Source organism: Melanotaenia boesemani, chromosome 17 (genome assembly GCF_017639745.1).
Source record: "Melanotaenia boesemani isolate fMelBoe1 chromosome 17, fMelBoe1.pri, whole genome shotgun sequence".
Lineage (NCBI taxonomy): Eukaryota > Metazoa > Chordata > Actinopteri > Atheriniformes > Melanotaeniidae > Melanotaenia > Melanotaenia boesemani.
The window spans coordinates 31,610,040-31,623,608 of NC_055698.1; the positions used below are offsets into that span (position 1 = coordinate 31,610,040).

At 41.1% G+C, this 13,569-nt stretch overlaps 1 protein-coding gene across 1 annotated transcript in view; it reads left to right on the plus strand.

Moving 5' to 3' along the window:
• The window catches only part of pleca (plectin a), a 145,874-nt gene that overhangs the window by 15,965 nt on the left and 116,340 nt on the right, over positions 1 to 13,569 (plus strand). The window lies entirely within an intron of this gene.

Consider the following 13,569-nt stretch of genomic DNA (forward strand, 5'->3'; position numbering starts at 1 on the left):
GAAAAGAGAGGAGACGAAGATAGATCAGAAAGCATCAGCTGTTCAATCTAAACATCAGAGCACAGACCTCTGCAGAGCCAGTCTTTTTTGATTTTTTTTGTCCAATGATTTTTTGCATTATTTTTTAGTTAGGAGCTTTAATGGCAACAATTATCCCTATGTCCTCACAGAAAAGACTTCATTTTAAAAAAAATCTCCTTGGTTGGTTGGTGATCTGGATCAATGATTGAATCCCTTCTTCCTTATTCAATTTCTGAGATTTCCTGAAAATTTAATCAAAATACATAAAGATTTTCGAGTTATCTTGCTAACAGACCTCTGCATGAAACAAAATATGACAACTGAGTACATTTTAGGAGACAGACCAGCTGAGGAAACATAAATAACAACAACCAAAACACTAGAAACACACCCACCTTCCTCAAGCAGAGGTCCTGCCCAATGCCTCGGAGGACCAGACCTTCCAGTACAGCCGCCCAACGTAGGTCAACACCCACTATTATGCCCCAACCACACACCCCAGTGACCAGTACAGTCAGCCAAGTCCCAAGTCTATGGACCACCCCCCTTTCTGTCCTTCTGCTCCAGGAAGCACCCAGGAAACTGGGGTATAAGAAGACACGCCATCACCCCCTGGTCCAGGATGTCTGTGAAATGTGTGTTTTGTGTAAATAAAGGGGTAGTGCACTCAAAAATTTGTTTTGAGCTTTAAACAATGCAGTATTACTTAATTGTGATGAAAACTACATATACTGTTAATAAAATTAGGATTTTTTTTAGTTCATTTTAAGAATGTGATTTTGTGGGTAAAAAATTCCTCATAATCATATGTATGTCGTGACAGAGGTTATCCACGTCATAAGAAAACTTAAAAAACCCCACAGCCCCTCCCTTCAGATGCAGATAGATGGGTCCCAGCTTTGCAGGCGTAGAAAACTACACCCACCAACACATATGAAGGGATATGAGCTGAGCTGCTGTCTGTCAGTCATCTGCCTGTGTATCCCATCCCGCCCACTCTTCCATCCCTGATCACCCCACACCTTCCACCCCAACCTGCGCAGTTTCAGGCATTTTTCAATACGTAAAACGTTGGGTATGTAGTTACACTTTAAAACTGAAGGGCTGCAGTGGGAGTGACCCCACACAGACAAAGCCCCGCCTATCTGAACAGCCCCACTCACTAAACACTACGTGGCACGCCCCCCACTTGACTATTAGCCTGCAAAACAGTTTTGTTTAACCTTTGTTGTTTTAAAATGTGATATTAAATAACTTTGAGCTTGTAGCTCAGTGGCAGATCCAGATTTCAGACGTCCAGATCCACTGGACAGTCGGAGTTGCTTTGTTAGGAAACTGGTGCAGTAGACTGAAAAGTCTTTAGACTTTTCCCTGGATATCAGAATCAGATGAAAAAAATTTATCAGTGCGACCAAACCAGTGTTGTTCCTCTGAATGTCGGCCATGATACCCCCTCCCCCGCTGCATCCTGAGTCTTTATTAGACTTGTAAGACGCATCAAGGCTGCAGCTTTATCTGACTTCAAACTGAGATGGCAACAAACGAGTTGCAGACAGTTTTAGGCAGATTGTGATGAATCTCAGGAAGACTTCAAGGTTTTTATAGCATTTTAAAACCAGATAACAGCAACTCGTTCATGACTTTGGCTCTGAATGTGACAAAACTGGAATATTACTCAAAACCCTTTGAGGAGACTCGTGCTGTCTTAAATGGGTGTATCCTGTTTATCCTGTTAATCTTTGTTAAATTAGTCTCATCCTTAAAGAGAAATCCCCATTTTCCCTCTTTATATAATTATATTCCTCAAAAGTTAGTCAAAGCTCACCCCTCTTTTTAAACCTTGAGGCACCTTTAAAAAAAAAACTTTTTACCCTTATGTATCAAAACGGTAGCTATCAAAGTGTCCTAAAAATGTAATGGCTTATATTTTTTTCACACTAGAGAACTTAGGACTTAACCATGGATAAAAAAATATATTAAAAACTTTGTTTTTATGTTTTTATGGCCTTTGTCACGATTAATCTTTTTTTATGAGAAAACAAAACATGCATTAAAGTTAGGAGGTATAGTATGTCAAAATGTGAGTTCATTATGGGAATCAATGGGACCAAATTGGTTTCAACGCAAAAAGTGTTGGCTTTGTTTTTCTCCTATTTACCTAATTAATTACAGGGGATCATGAAATTTTAAACATGATAAAAGTTTTGGTCAAGTTTCATAGAATTTGTCTTTAAACTGAAGCAGATATTAAGAATCAAAAACACCAAAGAAGCAGAAAATACATGTTTGGTTCTCGAAGGTGCCTCAAGGGAAAAGAGACGTCACATGATGTGTAAAAGCTCTAAGTTACTCATGAAATCTGTCTGAACACTGAGGTTTGATCCATTTTAAAAATGGCTGCTTCTGGTTATGTAAATGGTTTTCCATTGAGAGGGAAAAAAAGTTGGATTTATTTTTAAGGTCAATAAAAAGTTCAAATAAAGTTTTATTCTGATTCAGACATTGGGTGATATGAGGTTAAACTCTGAATATCATCACCAAGGATATTCAACACAGATTTTTCCTTCATTTTCTGTCTGTTTTAAAAACTCTGTTTTAACATGCTTGTGAGGGAGGTGTTGATATATGAACCAAACTTGTGACCTCTAAAGGACTGTACAGGAAGCTGATTTATATCCTCAATCTCCCCAGGTTGTCTGGCCAGAACAAATAATAGTAGACGTCAGTTACACTCATGCCATTCTTTATTATTGATTTTCGATGATCAATGAGGGTTATGATGAGGTTTATGTTTATGGTTTCTATAAAACACAAATAAAGATAATAAGCAATCAAATAAACAAGCATGTACCATCTATCTAAACACAAGGTGAAATGATACCAAGATATTGCAAACAATTATTGAGAACACTGCCTATGAACTTAAAACAGTGCAATATAATAGAAATACGCCATCTTGAGTCAATTCTCGCTAAATACTGAAAAATCGAATTGGATATAATTAAAGGAAATTTTGGATTATGAGCGATCAGTAAATGCATCGCTAGTGAGGTTCACACAACGACAATAAATGATCTAATCTGAAGCTATTAACATGAATTACACATTCAGAGTGATAGATATGGGGTAATAAAGAATATTACGTCGAGAAACCCACAAATTGATCAGTTTAACCAAGTACCAAAACAGATTAGCTTGAATAGAAACTTAACAATACACAATACTTTAGGAATGGAATGGGCAATAAAGGAGGCAAACTTACCGTCTCATGGACGCATAAACACTTCTGAAATGAAAACCTGAGTGTCCAAATGACCAGAATGGGACTAATGACGGGAGAAGTCACTGTCCTTCCATGGCTGCTACCTGTTGACTGATGAGGGCGGTGGTCGGTCAGAGGAGAGCCGTGGGTTGGTTGAGCAGAATGTAGTGATGCCCCGTAGTGAAGGAAATTAGTATTATGGGATAGAGTGTAAAAAAGCATAACTATTATGGGATGCTGATGCATTCAAAGTGTCCCGAAACAAGTAAAACTGAAACCATGTGAACAGCCGCCCCCAACTTTGAGGAACAAAGTTGAACAGTCAGTCGGGAATGTCCTGTGGTAATGCAAGGAGTCTGATGAGCTTAGCAACAGGCCTTGTGTATAAATTATCCCTCACTTAAGTAATTCCTGATGAAATGAACTTGTCTCAGGAAGATGAGGGTCATCCCAGTTACGTTTTTTTCCCCAAAGTCGCTGCACTAGGTTCTTGGCTCGAGTAGTATAGGGAATAAGCAGTCCCAGGGGATCATACTGTCTGGCTAAGACCCGGTAGATATTATGCATGGTGGGTTTAGATTGCTCTGTGTGGCGAAGACGGTAAGTGAGTCCCAGAGTTCGTTCTGGTGGATCTGCTCCATCCATAGACAACCACAGATCTCTGCTTTCAGATGTGAGCTCAGGAGGCATGTGACCAATAATGTCCGGTACATTGGTAGCCCACTGCCACAGTTCAAAGCCGCCAGACGGGAGTAGGTCTTGTAGCTTAGTGACTAGCTGTTTGGCTTTGGAAATGGAGGGAAGCTCTGGAGAAGATTGTCTACATAGAAACAGTTCTCTGTTGAGTGACGAGTATCCTCTTCAGTGCCGCTGTGATCGATGACATGCTTTTGGAGGGCAAAGGTCGCAAGGCAGGGACTGCAGGTGGTGCCAAAGGGGAGCTGGGGGTCTGCTGCGGTTCATGTCCCTCCAGAGGAAACGGAGGAAAGGCTGGTCCTCAGGCAGAAGGCGTACCTTCTGCCTTTTATGTCGCTGCTTACTGCAATGGGGTACTCTGAAACGTAGCAGGACACCAATAAGAGTAGATCCTAAGGTAGGCCCAGGAAGGTTCATTCAGGCTGGTGGTTTGAAAGATGAATGAACAGTTGAAGACAACGCTCCAGGTCATTTTCATTAGTTTTTAGTTTGCACTGTTTAACTTAGAACTGACTCCACTTGTTAATGTAACACCATCGCTGCAGGGAGATTTCTGGAATTCCTTTCAGCTCATAGCTCACCCCTCATTGGGAAAATATTTAACTTTTCCTGATTTGTTCATCTAAATTTAGCAAGTGGTGGTTTCATGTTGGTGAACTGTCCTAATTCTCCTGATAGCTGAGTGACCCAAACTCCCTGCTGTATGAGAAAGTGATAACCAGTGATGCCACAGATTACTTGAAAAAGTAATCTGACCACTGATTACTGATTACTTCTTTAAAAAGTAATCTAGTTACTTTACTGATTACTAAGGTTTAGAAGTAACTAAGTTAGATTACTAGTTACTTTATTAGTTAAAACCCCCCAAACAAAAAAATGACAATCGATTTTTTTTCGCATATACTTTACTGAAAGTGCATTAGTTACGAATGGTGACTTTACAATGTTTTGCAACTTGTAACTTTTAATTGTTTTTCACCTTCTATGAACATAGTCAGTCTCTTATTAACTTTGTAAATCATTCAGTGCTTCTTCCCTACCATCATAAGTAAATACATGAGTTCATGTCACGTTCTCCGATAACCGGACTTTAACGTCCACCTCAGTTCCAGAGGCAGCTTGCAAGTTTTGAAAATTACGGGGGAAAAAAAAACAAAAAAAAAAAAAAAAAAAAAAAGCATAAGACAAATCTGCATTATGTTTTACGTTTACACATGAGAAAATAATGAAATAGTAACGGACTTATTAAAAAAAAAAATCAATTCGGTTTGGAATAGGTTCTGATGAGGGAAGTGGAGAGGCGGACCTCCCATCATGCACCAGGGTAATAAGTTTCTATATCATATTTTTTTCTAAAGTCATGTGCAGTGAATGATTTGTGTTTGTCGATTTAAAAAAGGTCAAGTTTCAGCGAAGAAAGGTAACTGCATGCTTACGAGTACATAAAATTTCTGTACCACCGTTAATGAGAAGGTGTGTTGAGTTAGATAAATACACTTTCGTCCACGGCGCTTGATTTCAAATCATATGTGAAAGGAGTGGGGAGTGCCGAAGTAACGCAGGACGAATATGAAGAGTAACGGTAATTTGATTACGTTGTAGGACATCCTAACGCGTTAGATTATATTTTGTTAAAATATGTAGTCAGATTACTGTAACGCGTTACTTTGTAACGCGTTACTGGCATCTCTGGTGATAACACAGCTGTGCTGAGGCTGATGGATCTCTGGCATTAGAAAGTCCATTTTTTCTTTACCTCTTTGGTTAAGTTGAATCTGTCTAGTTTTCTTATTTAGATCATTTTATTTAGCTCATTAATTTTGGTTGTTTAATATCTTATTAGTAATATGTCTCACATTAATTGTTCTTTTATCCAATTCATGTCTAATTTTTGCCATTTTACACCCAATTTTAGTAAATTCTTTTCTTTTTCTCAGTTTTCTCATATCAGTATTTTTACATCTCATTCTGTCATTTAATGGAATTTAATGTTATTTTAATAACACATTTTGAAGTATCAAAGTCACAGATAGCACCCTTTTTTTTATATTATTATTAAATCAGACAACCAATCATAATGCCAGTAATAGCTTGACTCTATCACCCTTGTACCTATGTCTTCTACCAGGAATCTTGGTGTCATGCTAGACAACCAGCTGGCCTTTAGGGACCATGTTTCCTCGGTTTCCCGGTCTTGCCAATTTGCTCTACAACATCAGGAGGATCAGACCCTACCTGACTGAACACACGGTCCAGCTCTTGGTCCAGGCTCTGGTCATTTCACGCATTGACTACTGCAACTCCTTGCTGGCTGGCCTGCCTGCATGCTCAGTTAAACCTCTGCAGATGATCCAGAACGCAGCAGCACGTCTGGTCTTCAACCAGCCCAAAAGAGCTCATGTCACTCCGCTGCTAATCGCTCTCCACTGGCTTCCAGTTGCAGCGCATCAAACTCAAAGCTCTGCTTCTGGCTTACAAAACAATAACCCAAACGGCTCCGGTCTACCTTCACTCCTTAATCCAGAGCTACACTCCCTCTCCACAGTTACGCTCTACCAGTGAAAGACGCCTAGTGCTCCCACCACAAGGTGGCGCCACATCAGTAGCTAGACTCTTCTCCTCTGTTGTCCCCCGGTGGTGGAATGATCTACCAAACTCTGTTCGATCCATAGAGTCCTTATCCACTTTTAAGAGCAAGCTAAAGACTCAGTTGTTTAAGGAGCATTTCTGTACTTAGCTTAACATTTCTACAGAATGAGTTAGAAAGATTTGTCCAGCTCTTTGGCTCAACCAAATACTGAAGAAGCTGCTGCACTTACACCTAAGATGATGTTGTTTGATGAAATCGTGATCTTGTATTTAAACAAAATGACTTTAAAAAAAAAAAAAAACAAGCACTGCCTCTAGCACTACATGACAGCACCTGGTCCAACTGGACTCCCAGCAGTCTGACTACCACTTAATGATGACGTCCCATTTTGTTTGAATTCTTACTTGTGTTGTTCTTACTGTCAAATGTAAGTCGCTTTGGATAAAAGTGTCTGCTAAATGACTGTAGAATAGAATAGTACCGTATCTGTTTGATTTAAAGATCACATTATTCACCATTGAGTCATTGACCATTGTTCATTGCCAATATTTTTTCTCCTGAAAGCCAAGACTTGAGAGAACGATGAGATGAGAAAAGGTTTGGTCACTGTTGATCTGTGTGTTATTTCTACAAAGTTCTGTTAGTAATAAATTCTGCTTTCTTCTTCTGGTCGACCTTTATGCTGCTACATCTATTCATACATTCATTTTACATCATTTACCTCCCAGTCTGACAGCTGCTACACACTGGTTTATACTGGGATTAAAAGCTGTTACAGACTGGTTTATACTGGGATTAAAAGCTGCTACAGACTGGTTTATACTGGGATTAAAAGCTGCTACAGACTGGTTTATACTGGGATTAAAAGCTGCTACAGACTGGTTTATACTGGGATTAAAAGCTGCTACAGACTGGTTTATACTGGGATTAAAAGCCGCTACACACTGGTTTATACTGGGATTAAAAGCCGCTACACACTGGTTTATACTGGGATTAAAAGCTGCTACACACTGGTTTATACTGGGATTAAAAGCTGCTACACACTGGTTTATACTGGGATTAAAAGCCGCTACACACTGGTTTATACTGGGATTAAAAGCTGCTACAGACTGGTTTATACTGGGATTAAAAGCCGCTACACACTGGTTTATACTGGGATTAAAAGCCGCTACACACTGGTTTATACTGGGATTAAAAGCTGTTACAGACTGGTTTATACTGGGATTAAAAGCCGCTACACACTGGTTTATACTGGGATTAAAAGCTGCTACAGACTGGTTTATACTGGGATTAAAAGCTGCTACAGACTGGTTTATACTGGGATTAAAAGCTGTTACAGACTGGTTTATACTGGGATTAAAAGCTGCTACACACTGGTTTATACTGGGATTAAAAGCTGCTACACACTGGTTTGTACTGGGATTAAAAGCTGCTACACACTGGTTTGTACTGGAATTAAAAGCTGCTACACACTGGTTTATACTGGGATTAAAAGCTGCTACAGACTGGTTTATACTGGGATTAAAAGCTGTTACAGACTGGTTTATACTGGGATTAAAAGCTGCTACACACTGGTTTATACTGGGATTTAAAGCTGCTACAGACTGGTTCATACTGGCATTAAAAGCTGCTACAGACTGGTTTATACTGGGATTAAAAGCTGCTACAGACTGGTTTATACTGGGATTAAAAGCTCCAGTTTATACATAGTTTTTTTTGTTAAAGTCAGTTTATTTCATGTTATCTGTTCTTCCTGCTCCCTGATTCTGGGTCCTCACACCTGGTTTCTTTTACTGATCGCCTCACCTGCATTTTGTCATTAGTTTTCTGTGTTTATAGATTCTTGGTTTTCAGTTTTCTCTTGTTGAATAATTTTTCTTTCACTCTGATTCAGATTTTAGATTATTAGTAGTTGCTGGTGCATGCCTTTCCTCAAGTGTAGTTACTGTATCCCTTAAACCTGGTTTATACTGGAAACAAAGCAAAATGTTCAGATTTTTTTGTTTTCTTGCTTCTTAGATCAGGGTTGCATCTTGTTTCTGAAATAAAACTTCACACCGTGTTGCTGTATCTGTTGTTTGGGTTCCTGTGATCTGGTTCTGACCCAGACTTCAGTCCTGTTTTAAAGAGGTGTGGTCCTCCTCAAACAATCTGCCGTCATGCAGTTTTGGGAATATGCCGTGACGTTGTAGAGAAGTTCTCTTGCCCCAGTTTCTGCAGCAGCAGGAACCCGAGTAACCCCACGTGTCTCCGTAATTTGTTTTTACATGGAGGTAGCCATGTGTGACTGTGTGGGGTGGAGCAGGCCTGCAGGGTGTGTGTGCTGCTCGGCGTCAGCTGGTATCAGTGTCTGTGGTGCATGTCTGCCTCTGTGCCTTTAAGAGGGAGGGTCTGATATGTGAGTGTGTGTGTGAGGTTATTTCTGAGTGGGGGAGTGGTGGTGGTCTGTATTGAAATCCACAGCTTCAGAGGGAATTCTGTGACTGAGGAAGAAAGTGGGGACAGACCGATTGGTGGACAGACAGCCAGGAGGGCTTTTATCAACGCTGAGACGACACAGATTGAAAACTGCCAGAGAGGGAAGTTTAAAGGAAAGTTTGAAGAGCGAGCGCAGCCAGGCCATGTCCATGCTCATGACTGACCCGGGTCAGAGAGTACCAGAGGAGCAGGAATACGTCCAGGCCTACGAGAACGTCAGAGAGAAATACAAAGGTAACGACATGCATGAGGTTGGGATGGGAGGTGTGTGAGCTGAGCTTTTTATGGGTTCCACATTGATTTCCACTGTTTGTGGACACTGTTGCTCTCTCCTACACATCAGCTGATATCTTTTCTGTAGTTGTAGCTGTAGTTGGGCTTTTATTCAGGTGGATTGATAAGAGTGGTCAGTCTCAGTAAAACAAAGAAGAGCCCTGTTCTTTCTGGTTTATGTCCCTCTCAGTTTAACCTGGCAGCCTGATTTTCCTCCAGGGGGAATCGGTGGGCAGTGTGGGGGCAGAGAGGTGAGACATTTGGCCCTTGGCTGATTGGCAAAGATCCCAGACTGCAACATAAACGATACGTGTGGCTTTATCAGAGAAAACCTGAGCCTATATGGCTGTTCATTCCTGGAAACTGCCCATTCTGCTTCAGCTCCTTAAGACTGGAAGTGTCCAGCTGGTGTTCAGCCACAGGTTCACAGTTCCACTGAGGTCTAAACTTTACTCCCCCATTCCACCACACTTCAGCTTTCCCCCTTAAACCACTCAAATGTTGAGGCCTCTTCTAATATCTTCTTTCCAATCTTCTTAAATCTGCTTTAAAATTGTACTTAAGTTTTTTTACAAAAGCTCTCAGACAGATTCATGAACGTGTTTGTAGAACGTGGAATTTTTCATATCTTCTTAGGTGGTTAATGCCAGACCAGCTGGCCTTACTTTGCAGGTAAATGTCCAAAAATGGCCATAAAGGGTCGAGACTTGTGGACTGTGTGCAAACAGAGGAGAAAAAGACGATGGAAGATGAACATAATGAGAAACAAAAGAAAAAGATGTGCACTCAGACCTGTTTTCCTCCATTTTTAAAGTGATATGGTTTAACAAAAGCATCTTTATGTGCAAATGGGTTATTAATTCCTCCTGAACTTGGACAGCAGTCTGCAGTCAGTTCCATGAACATGTCAGGACGAACATCCTCAAAAGGAAAGTTGTACGTCGTAGAACAGAATTTTAACTCTTTATATTCTGAACCTTCTACAGTTTGTAAAGCATATTTCCACCTGCGGCCTCTTTTTAATGACGCACTGCAGAACTGTGGCAGGGTTTTGATAATGTCTCCCAGTTAGAAGTGGAAGAAAGTGGTAAATGTTCCAATAGAAACACGATCAACCCAAAACCACTCGTACCTGATGCAGTTCCATGTTGGGCTCTGATGTGGTGGAAACAGCTTTAATAAAGTTGTCCTGTATTAACCAACAGATGAACCACTTTTCTTCATTGTCTCTTTTTCATCTTCAGTAATTCTTAATGCTACCCCGGCTCTGATGAGGGGGAACACCTTATTTAAAGACACACTACAGAAGTTTTCCAGATTTTCTCAGTGACGCTCCCTATCGACGGCTAATCCAGCATCCATCTTGCATCCTACCTGCGCTGTCAGATTTCTCCACCCATTAAAAGAGCCTCTCATCTTGACTCTTGTCTTATCTTATCTCCTGCTTGTTCTTTCTTTCTTTTTCCTTTCTTCCTCTGATAATGTCTTTTCTGAATCAGCCGTGGTGCACATTCAAAACAGCTGGTGTGTTTATATCCGCTTGCTAGAGCGTGGTGTGACCCATAAAGCAAAATTTATCTGCAACATTACGAGGTGTCCCAGAAGAAAAGGTATCATTTTTTCTCGGTCTCATGACGCTGCTTGGCATAATAGCTGTGACTGTGCCATCAAACCAGTCAGGAACGCTGAGTTTTAAGGTTGAAATTTGCGTCTTTGAGATGCAGAGGATGAAGGAGCCAGTGCTTGCATATGATAAACCTCCTGGTGAGTCTGGTTGGCTAGTGGTATTATTAACCAGGCGATCAGCACATAACCTTGATTTCCTAAACAAACTAATTATTATAATAAGAAGGCACTATATTAATGATTAAAGAACACATGTAGAGATGGAGCTGGGGGTCTAAAGTAAACTGAAGATTCATGGAGGGATATTTCTTGTGGTTAAGATAATGAAGGTCATGAACCTTCATCTCAGTCTAAAATCTCTGGGTGACTAAAAATGGTTTTCTCAATAATTTTCCTTAAAATGAGCTCATCCACCATTCCCTCCGTTTTGAAAAGTTTCCCAGTCCCTGCTGATAGAAAATATCCACACAGCATGATGCCACCACCGCCATGCCTCACTGTGGCGATTGAAAGTCGTTGGGTGTGTTCCAATGTTTTCCTTGATGAACCAGAAGTTCAGTTTTAGTCTCATCTGATCAGAGAACCTTCTTCCAGATGTTTGGGAAGTCTCCCACATGGTGAACTTTCCCATCAGGAGTATCGATTTTTCCATCTGGTCTTCTGTAAAGTCCAGAGTGTCCATTTTAATGTACCTAAGGTATCCAACAGTCTTTTTCAGCTCCTTCAGAGCTTCCTTTGACCCTCCTTGCTTGATTTGAGTTTTTTTCCTGACCTGTTTGGAAAGCGCCTTGGTCTCTTCAACAGTGGTGTTACTACAACTGTGGAGCCTTATGGGTGTATACATACAGAGATCATGTTGCATATAGGTGGACTTGATTTGAGTGATTATGTGACTTCTGAAAGTAACGAAGTCGTGGGGGTCAAGACCCCCAGTTTTGGAAAGGCTGCTCTAGCTGCATGTACAGATCTCTGTAGTCTTAGTTTTGACCCTTTTACTGAACGTAGTCCTACTCCTTTCTCCTCTTTTCTCATGTTACATAATAATGTCTAAAATTGTGTTTAGTTAAATAATTCCTAAACTACAGCTGGCTTTTCTGTTGTCTACACATGAGCACATCTGGTTTAAATAACATGGTGAAAGACCAGGTGTGGTGTGAATGTGGTGACGTCCACCACCTTTCTGAAGTCTGTGATGAGCAGTTTTCAGCCAGCTGATGGAGATGGATGACAGAAACATTTGCTTTAGAAGCTCAAACTGAATCAGCATCACACCAGACTGTCCATACGGATCAATAATTTAGGTTTTTTTTTGGGAGCAGATTTGCTCCACCCAGTCACACCAGTCTGGTCCTTTTCCTCCCACATGGTTGGCGTCCCTGCTGTGCTGCTCTGGCAGCGGTTCGGTGCTCCACACTCGTGGCCTCCGGTCCGTCAAGCCCCCACTTCCTGTTAGTCCTTCTGATGGTTGCTTTTTGACTCATCCTAGTTGTTTTAGATAATTGTACCGCCTCAGATAATGTTGCATTATTTTTGGATTTTTTGTTTTACCATTTCAGTTCAGTTCAAATTTATTTATACAGCACATTATAACAGTTTCAGTTGACCAAAGTGCTTTACAATATAAACTGTAGTCAATAAATACATAAAATAATGAATAAAATCATAATTTCTTGCCAAGGTCAATTTTTCTATGATGTGAAGGTCAGGGAGAAGATGTAGGTGTTCAGTCTAGACATAAACTGACCTACAGACAGAGGGAGGCTGTTCAACAGCCTGGGTGTCGCCACAGAGAAGCTCCATCACCTCTGGTTCTTAGCCTGGCTTTAGGGACAACCAGCAGGAACTGGTCAGCTGACCTCAAGGCTCTGGGCGGAGTGTAGCGCTGCAACAACTCATTCAAATAGGATGGGCCCATAGTGTGCAAACACTTAAACAATCACTCATTCATTTTCTGTACCGCTTGGTCCAATACGGGTCGCGGGTAAGCTGGAGCTTTAACAGGTGAGAGGCAGGTACACCCTGGACAGGTCACCAGTCCATCGCAGGGCCAACACATAGGGACAAACAACCATTCACACTCACTCCTAGGGAGAATTTAGAGTCATCACTTAACCTAACATGCATGTCTTTGGATGGTGGGAGGAAGCCGGAGAACCTGGAGAGAACCCATGCATACACGGGGAGAACATGCAAACTCCACACAGAAAGGTCACCAGATTCGAACCAGCGACCTTCTTGCAGTGAAGCTGCGGTGCTAACCCCCACACCACCGCGCAGCCCCAAACAATCAATAAAACCTTAAATCTGACACGAAAACAGACAGGAAGCCAGTGTGAGGAGCGTAAAACAGTGGGAGATGTGTTCAGGCAGGCTGCTGCATTTTGTACGCTCTGTGCAAAGCATCACAATAATCCAAACGTAAAGTTACAAATGTGTGGATTGAGATCATGTTGCACACAGGTGGATTCTGCGTCTACAGTTTAAAGATCATTAAAAACTCTTGAGAGGGCCTTAGACACAAATGACTGTTTTGAGATGGGTGTAAAGTTAGACGGCACATTTGGATCAAGGTTACTCTTTTTTTGATGAGTGGCTGGACCACCGCATGCTTACGAGCAGAAGG